Raw genomic sequence first — 9,507 nt, 5'->3', positions numbered from 1 at the left:
CATTAGGGAAGAAACCTAGTTGGGAGGAGGGATTAGATGTGAGCTTTGGGGAAGACAAAGAAATATATTCTGCTTCCAAAGGAACAGGCAGGCACTCCCCACTATGCTGAGTTAATTTCACTGAGAAGAAATCACCTAGGTAAATCTGCATCCACTGTGTGTCCATACCCCAGATGCCAGTTTAAGAAGCTAAAATAGAATTTTTAAAAACTGGAAAGAAAACTTGCTGATGTGGGAGACGTGTATGTAGATCCCACATCCTCCAGCTGCACCTCTGCGATGCTGGAACATGGCCAGAAAAGAGGCTCATGGGGTTAGGAAACAGTCTGGTCTCAAGACACCAACTTTGCTTTGGCTAGATTTTATGAAATTGCAATGAGGAGGGTAGTCGGTTGTCAGAACAACTTGCTTCCAAACATTTATTTATGTAATGTCAAGCTTTAATATCAACTTTTAAAAAAATATTAATTTATTTATTTTAATTGGAGGCTAATTACTTAACAATATTGTATTGGTTTTGCCATACATTGACATGAATCCGCCACGGGTGTACATGTGTTCTCCATCCTGAACCCGTCCTACCCTCCTCCCTCCCCGTACCATCCCTCTGGGTCATCCCAGTGCACCAGCCCCGAGCATCCTGTATCATGCATCGAACCTGGGCTGGCGATTCGTTTCACATATGACATTGTACATGTTTCAATGTCATTCCCCCAAATCATCCCACCCTTGCCCTCTCCCACAGAATCAAAAAGACTGTTCTATACATCTGTGTCTCTTTTGCTGTCTCACATACAGGGTTATCGTTACCATCTTTCTAAATTCCATATATATGCGTTAGTATGCTGTATTGGTGTTTTTCTTTCTGGCTTACTTCAGTCTGTATAATAGGCTCCAGTTTCATCCACCTCATTAGAACTGATTCAAATGCATTCTTTTTAACGGCTGAGTAATATTCCATTGTGTATATGTTCAACTTTTTAACTTTATAAAATTTTGTTAAGTTTGCTAAGTGTGCCTTTCTGTGGAACTTACATGGTATCCACTCATATGCAAGAAAAGACAGGAGGAGAGATGAAGGCTGAGGACGTTGTAGAGTTTTTATCCATCTGATTTGGGATGCGTACACTGTTTGTTTTCTTAAGGTCAGGTCTTGTGTAGAGCTTTTGTGCTTTATAGGTGCTCAGTGTGTTGGCAGAGGGGATAAGGCCAACCAGTGCCATAACATAAGGAACCAGAGATTCTGGCCAGATCTTTGTCACCTTACTCTTTTCTCTCCAACTATGCCTGCTCCTTTTGCCTAGACACTTTAGAAAGTGTTTCATTGCTGGGATTTCTTGGAGTTTTTTTTTTTTTTTAAAGAATGGGAATATGGGTGGAGAGGGAGAGAGGTTGTGAAGAGGTCATCATCCTGGACTTGCTTTGTTATAAATTAGAAGCAACCAGAGGGAGATGTGAAGGACAGGGAAGCCTGGTGTGCTGCAGTCCACAGGGTCGCAAAGAGTCGGACACAACTGAGCAGACAGAACGAGAGGGAGATGTGCCAAGTAAACAGCTGAATGACTGTGTAGAATAAGGTTTTCTTAATTAGCGATCATGGGGAAAACATGTATTCTTAGTTTGGAATAAAATGTGACAGTTAACAGGGTTCTATTTACCTTGACTACTGAAGTAATTTGCTGCAGTTTTCCAGAGCAGAATCATTTAGGGCTCAAAATAGACTGTAAACATAACTCCCCAAACCAAATTTAACAAAAGTGAAAAGAAAAGTGAAAGTGAAGTCACTCCATCGTGTCCGACTCTTTGCAACCCCTTGGACTGTAGCATACCAGGCTCCTCCATCCATGGGATTCTCCAGGCAATACTGGAGTGGGTTGGGTGCCATTTCCTTCTCCAGGGGATCTTCCCGGTCCAGGGACTGAACTCGGGTCTCCCGCATTGCAGGCAGACGCTTTAACCACTGAGCCACCAAGGAAGCCCTGAAAGAATTGGCTATTAGAGGCTTATAGACAAAAATATCAGTTTTGAAATGAATGCTGGCTATGGGCCACCTCAGCTAGGTTTTCTCCATGGACCAAGTACTGAGCACTTTCCAGATGATCAGAGATGAGTCTGCACCATCGGGGATGGTGGAGAAATGCAGTGCAGCCGCTTAGGTAAGGGTGAGTGTAAAATGGTGGTTTCTGCTGTCAAATCATCCTGTTTCTATTCGCAGTGTTTTTCCTTTTTCTGAGTCCCTTTGTGAATCAGGTGCTAACAGTAAGCTGCTATTGTGTTCCATTTCAGAGCTTTAGCTTAACTATAGAGGGACCAAATGTTATTTTAGATGTGTTTTGTGCGTATTCTTGGTGTATATATTGACTTTAGTTCCTTGTTTTTTGGTTTGTTTGTTTATTTTTTCTTTCCTGTTAAGGAGGTGGAGGTTAACCTTACAGAAAATATCTAGGTCCAACCAGCTTACTCTCTAAGGTAGCTTCTGATGGAGGTTGATTCCATCTAGCACGCCCTTCTGAGTATACAGAGCCCCTGCTGTTTAGAGGTTCTTATTCTTTTTCTGTAAAAGCTTATCATTCCCACTCAGAAAAATATCTAATATAGCCCAAGTCATTTTTGATGATGGGGTCTCTGAGATAGGGGGTTTAAGGAGGGATTGGGTTAGGGAGAGAGAGAAGGGCAATGTTTGGAAAGGGGTGGGCACTAAAAGGGCATTTGTTTTTATTTACCTGGAACAGACCATTTAGCATTCCAGAGAAGGAAAATAGGATTTGATCTCTAGTTGTATTGCCATAGAGAGAATGGTAGGTCAGGATCCCTTGTAGTAGTTAATATTAATGACATTATTGGCAGTACCATTATATGATTTTGCATATTTTTCTGGATCAACCTTGGAAGTTGGGAAAATGTTGCTAGGTCTTCTGGGTTTGGGAAATCCAACTGCCCTGTTGGCAAGGTTGGATTACAGAGACTCAAATAACAGACAGGTGGTTCAGAGATGGTACTTGAACAGGAAAATCTGAAACCTGGATAACTGCCTATTTTAAAATAAAGCTGCTTTAATAGTATCAGTATTAATATAGAAATTTTAGACCCTACATTTACATTATGGTTTTAAGCTTCCCCCTAAATAAGAGAAAGAAATAAATCTTAATATTTCTGTTCTTGTTCCCAGCTTCAGGGAAATTATTTACAAATGTATAGATGGACATTCCCTTCCTATCACTACCTCTGGGGGATCTCTTAATTATAATGCCATAGTTGAGGTCTCTTACTTGAAATATGAGAGAACTTGGCTTTAGGTTTTCTGTATTTTGAACTCAGCACCTTAAAAGAGTTTCTTTTTTCTCTGTCATATCTGTTTCATTATTTTTGGCTTTGCCTCGCCCTCTTTTTCAGCCTTCGCATTGCTTTAGTAAGATTTTTGTGTCTGCTCAGTAATACTAGAAATCTGTGGCACACAAAATGGCTTTCCTTTCTTTCTTTATATTGCTGTAAAAGAAATGAATTTACCAGAAGGCTCTCCAGTTGAAGTTAGGTATTTTGTGACCAGTGCATTTTTTTTAACACCCCTTTGCTGCATGTATATTATTGTGTATATTTATAAATACATATGAATTTTCCCACTTTTCTCTTTGTTTTGAGGTCCAGTTCTAAAAAGTACCTGGTAAACGCTGGAAATATTTTTTATCTCATTAAACACTTTAGAGAGGGTTTCTTTCAATTCTTTAAAGGGACTGAGGAAGAAAAAGCATTACTTCGGCCCTTTTCTGAGAGGCACACTCAACAGACAGTAATGAGAAACCTGAGGAGTAAGGCCCTAGGGAGAGCCAGTACCTAGCTTTGCAGAGATTTCTTTAGCATATAGTGTGATGACATCATGTAAACTGAAAGCATCAGAGCAGAGTTGGGGGTAGAACTGGAGCTGCCTTTCCACAGAGCAAGCCTCCTTTCCACCCCTGTGGCAGCTGTTTTGACTGACATTTGCATAATTTCTTATACTTTTGAATAGGAAAGAAACTAGATAAACATCCATGGCAGAGGGTGCAGACATTCTATATATCTGCTTTTCCGGTTTAGACACCTCATCCTTTTAAGAAAAGATCATTTTGAGAAATTTCTGTGGCTCTCTCCTAACAAACATCATGGATCCCCAGAACCTGAAGACCTGAGGCATATAGAGAACTATTCCCAGAAGTTTAATCCTGAATGGCAATTAGTCTGTCCAGATTTATTGGAGAATGGCCTCCTGTTCTCTGCTCCTTGTGTGGACATCTCTGTATGGCCAGAAAAGGAGCTTTAGAATGGAATACAAGCCAAGCACACCTATGTGCTGCTCTGATCTCTTTATCTATTTCCATTTTATATTTTCCCCTTCTGAGTTAGTATTCTATTTCCTGTGCCAACATATTTACCAAGAGACAGGAGCAAGAAGGATGTGAATTCAATTTAAGTAGCTTTGAACCTCTGGTACTGCCTTTTCTTTTTTAAGCCTCTCTAAGATTAGGAGGTGGGGTGATATCCCAAGATTGTACTACAGACCAATTTGGCTTGTTAATGGCAGGAAATTGTGATTCCCTGTCTCTCTCTCCTCCCCTTCCCCTCTAACTACTTCTGCTTCTGTGACCCCATTGTTCTTATCTCATTGAGTCTTTCCCAGGCACTGGAACTTAATTAGTAGGTCATTTCTAATCTATGGGCCTTGTCTTTCCTCTTTCTATTCCCTGCCTTCCCCACCACATATTTTCTGTTTATTAAGTGGTTTATTCTTAATTCTGAGAATTAATCTAGGTCATGCTCTATATCCTGTGCTTCCCCATTGGTTTCAGGCATCTGGTTCTATCAGCAGTAATGATAACAGCTCCCTTCTCTGGCCTTGCCCTGTGTACTGTCCTTCTGCCAAGGCCACTTGTGTTAGGCCAGAGAAAGGGTAGGTGGGGTGCTTAGCTTCTCAAAACAGCTTCAGTTTTACAAGTTGTCTGACAGCTTTATGTACAGTATATTTTAGGAAAACAAATCTACTTCTCTTTTATTTAGGATTTTAATAAAATAGGGTTTGAATCTGATGAGCAAGTTCATGTGTGTGTGTAAGCATTTATGTGTATGTACACCTATACAAATCTATATTATATATACAATTTTTGTACTATCATTTAAAATAAAAAGATATTTCTTAATAAAATGTCAAAGTCTTACCATTTCAAGTGTCACTGAAATTTTTTCCATCTCCTGAGCAAAAATTATATGTATTCCCTGGTCCCGGATAAACCTTAAGACCAAGTTTTCCCTGTCCAACTGAACTAATGAGAATGGAACAGTGGGAGGGTGTTGTGTTTTGTGTGTGTGTGTGTGGTTTTTTTTTTTTTTGAGGAGGAGGGTGGTGTCTTCTTTCCCCTGTTGAGGTCTCTTCTACCCATTTACATTCTCTACCTTTTCCTTATCTAGCTACTAGTTGACAGTCTTAACAGGCAGAGCAAGTTGAGGCAAGACCAGAAGTAAGAATGAAGAGAGATTTTGACTGGGTTATTAATTTATATCTTCTTCCCTTCTTGATCACTCCCACCCCTAAAAGCAAACAACCAAGAGAGGAGAGTGGCTGAAGGAGATTATTCTGTGTCTTGTGTGGGAGTAAAGTCAATGCCGATATATTCAGGGAGGGGGTGGGTGGACATAAGGCCCAGAGAGGCTGGGACAGTTGATTTGCTCTGCTAACTTCTAAACTACTCTTGGTTAATAAGGTGCTTGGTGTTATCTCAGTCCAATTCAGCACACATTTACTAAGTAAATATGAGTAGCAGTCTGGTTGTGGTACAATCCCCATTGATAGCCAGGCTTGAAGGGATCTGTCTGGCTGGCTACTAAAGTGTCCCCATCAAGTATATGTGAAAGTCACTCAGTCGTGTCCAATTCTTTGTGACCCTATGGACTATACAGTCCATGGAATTCTCCAGGCCAGAATACTGGAGTGGGTAGCCTTTCCCTTCTGCAGGGGGTCTTCCCAACCCAGCGATCGAACTCAGGTCTCTCACATTGCAGGCAGATTCTTTACCAGCTGAGTCACCAGGGAAAGCCAAGAATACTGGAGTGGTTGACCTATCCATTCTCCAGGGGATCTTCCCGACCCAGAAATTGAACCGGGGTCTCCTACACTGCAGGTGGATTCTTTATGAGCTGAGCTACCAGTGTATGGTGTTCTCAAAAGCTGTTCCATAGGCAGTAAAGATGCCTTTCTTAAATAAAGGAGTTAAGTCGCTCAGTCGTGTCCGACTCTTTGCAACCCCATGGACTGTAGCCCACCAGGCTCCTCCATCCATGGGATTCTCCAGGCAAGAATACTGGAGTGGGGTGCCATTTCTTTCTCCAGGGGATCTTCCCGACCTAGGGATCAAACCCAGGTTTCCCGTTTTAGGGGCAGATGCTTTAACCTCTGCGCCACCAGGGAAGCCCTAAATAAAGGAGGGTAATACCAAAATCAAGGGCATTTAAGTATCAGTATTCAACATTAGAATCTCCAGGTAAGCTCTCAAAGTCAATGTTTAGGAAACTGAACACTTACCATGTATTAGGCCGCATGTGGATAATTGCTTTTTGGTAAATAACACTGTGTACATACTAACTATAAGGTACATCTAGCAGGTACCTCATAAATGGATATATGGTCTTTGTGGTGCCTAAAGAAAAACAGAAATCTAAAAAGCTTTGAAAAGCAAAGAACTGAAAGTAGTGTTGAATCTGTAAAAGTGAGCCCTCTACTCCAAGATCAGTAGGTAGAAAATACAAGAGAAGGCTGAACTGTGAGCAGCCTCGTGATAATTACGCCTACTCAAGGTTTACACAAGATGTCTGATAGCTAACAGTAAGTTACTTAAGACTATAGAGGGGGACTATCTTGATGGTCCAGTGGTTAAGAATCTGCCTGCAAATGCAGGGGACACGGGCTTGATCCCTGGTTCAGGAAGATCCCACTTGCCTCAGAGCAACTAAGCCTGTGCACCACAACTTTGTGATGTGAAGCCGTTTCAGTCATGTTGGACTCTTTGCAACCCCATGGACTGCAGCCTACCGGGTTCTTCTGTCCGTGGGATTCTTCAGTGAAGAATACTGGAGTGGATTGCCATGCCCTCCTCCAGGGGATCTTCCCAGCCCATGGAATGAATCCTGCATTGGCAGGCAGGTTCTTTACCACTAGCGCCACCTGGGATGCCCCCTGGGAGGCTAACCTGCATGAATTTCATCAGTGGGTTCCCTGTACTTTGGCTTCCAGTTGGATCAGTCAATAGGAAGTTCTGGGCAGAAGACAGGATGAAGAAAAATGAATGAAATCAGTGTATTGATTTCCCAGTTTCCCTCCCTTCGGCTCGCCTGGGCCCCACTCCTTTGATTAAAGGCCACTGCTCCTCTCAATGCTATCTCGAGAAGGCTCAGTAACCACTACCTCCCTTTGTCCTTTCAGGTGTAAGGCTGTTGTTACTAGCCTCTAGTTACTAACCTATCCCTTGCCAACAATTTTTAAAAGTAGTTCTTAAAAAAAAAAAAGAAAAAAAAGTAGCCCTTGATTATTTTGAACATGTCAATTATTTTCTGTTGGGACCTTAATACACCTGGTAAAAGCAGGTGATATTTTGGATTCATAAATTTCATATTTTATCCATATACTTCAATCTTACTCTCATACATGTAACCTTAAATTCTTATGAGTCAACAGTTCTAAAGGGTCAACTGCTGGCTTAAGTAATAGTGACCCATACCTGTGCAGTTCCCAAGGGTAGGGTAGTGGTATGAAGGAGACATAAATCTGAGAGATAATAATAGCTCAGGCCCCTGTGACTTAGCTACAAAAGATGCTGAACAGCTTTTCAAGCTTTGTGACTGTGGAACCTTCTGTGTTTCAGGTCCCCAAAGCTTTATGCAAGCTGATGGACTCTGCCTACTGGGGCCTTGGTTTCTCCATAACCTCCCAGGATGCTCTGAGAAATCAGCTTAGAAATCCCTCAGGATGATAACTTTATTCTCCTGTTAGCACATTTTGTTTTTTTTCTGAAGACAAAGTTTGAGCTAATATCCTAAAAAAAAAAAAAAGACTATCAGCAGATTTCTGATTTAGGATCATGTTTATCCCTGTGTTGTCAGTGATAATTTCTTTCAATTCATCCCTTAATTTATTATTCACTATTCTGTCAGGATGAGGTTTTTCATATGTACTAATGAATTACATTCTTAGTAGTAGTCTATTTGGGATAAGTATTTCCCACAAGGCACTTAATTTAAACCTATATATTTATATAATGCTTTATAAGCCCCTGTTGGCATATTTCTTTCCATACTTTACAAAAGAAGTTGAGGTACAGAGAGGTTAGTTGAATTGCCAAGGTCACCCACAAGACTATTAAGTGGCAGAGTCCAAGGACTGTGCTTTCACTGCAACATAGTTTCTTTCTCAAGCCCAGAGAAAGTTCTCAGAGTCCAGCTGGGTACTCTTGACTAGACAAGTTGCCATCCTTTAGAAATACTAATAAATGAACACCCTTCACAATTAAACTGAAACCGGGACTTCAACCTGTAAATTGCAGCTGCCAGCAGAGTCACAAGGTTAAAATTCTACTATACTTTTCTTTGGGGTCTACATTGAAACCTGAGGGTATTTTACCCCTTTCTTTGTGACCACCTTCAGGGCTGAACTGAAGAATTTGTGGGAATTTAACCTCAGAGGGCTACGAAAGTTTGCAGTCTTAGAATTTTTCTTTGTCCTGGCTTGGTTTGAAAGGGATAATGAAGTCAGGTGACTGAAAATGTTCTTTGCTCCTTCCTTGCTCTCCTCTACTATCTAGAAACTAGCAATGATTTCAAAGTATCTTGGTTTAAGTAAGGCATCCAGTGAGGAAAAAAAAAAAAACCAGAGATCTAAAGGACCTCTCCAAACTGGTGTCAAGGCTGTATATTGTCACCCTGCTTATTTAACTCCTATGCAGAGTACATCATGAGAAACACTGAGCTGGAAGAAACACAGGCTGGAATCAAGATTGCCAGGAGAAATATCAATAACCTCAGATATGCAGATGACACCACCCTTATGGCAGAAAGTGAAGAGGAACTAAAAAGCCTCGTGAAAGAGGAGAGTGAAAAAGCTGGCTTAAAGCTCAACATTCAGAAACTGAATATCATGGCATCTGGTCCCATCACGCCATGGGAAATAGATGCGGAAACAGTGGAAACAGTGTCAGACTTTATTTTGGGGGGCTCCAAAATCACTGCAGATGGTGATTGCAGCCATGAAATTAAAAGACGCTTACTCCTTGGAAGGAAAGTTATGACCAACCTAGATAGCATATTCAAAAGCAGAGACATTACTTTGCCGACTAAGGTCCATCTAGTCAAGGCTATGGTTTTTCCAGTGGTCATGTATGGATGTGAGAGTTGGACTGTGAAGAAGGCTGAGTGTGGAAGAATTGATGCTTTTGAAATGTGGTGTTGGAGAAGACTCTTGAGAGTCCCTTGGACTGCAAGGAGATCCAA

This window comes from Budorcas taxicolor, chromosome 3 (assembly GCF_023091745.1).
Source record: "Budorcas taxicolor isolate Tak-1 chromosome 3, Takin1.1, whole genome shotgun sequence".
NCBI classification, from domain to species: Eukaryota; Metazoa; Chordata; class Mammalia; order Artiodactyla; family Bovidae; genus Budorcas; species Budorcas taxicolor.
The sequence above is the reverse complement of the archived record's forward strand: the minus strand, read 5'-3'. Positions refer to the sequence as shown.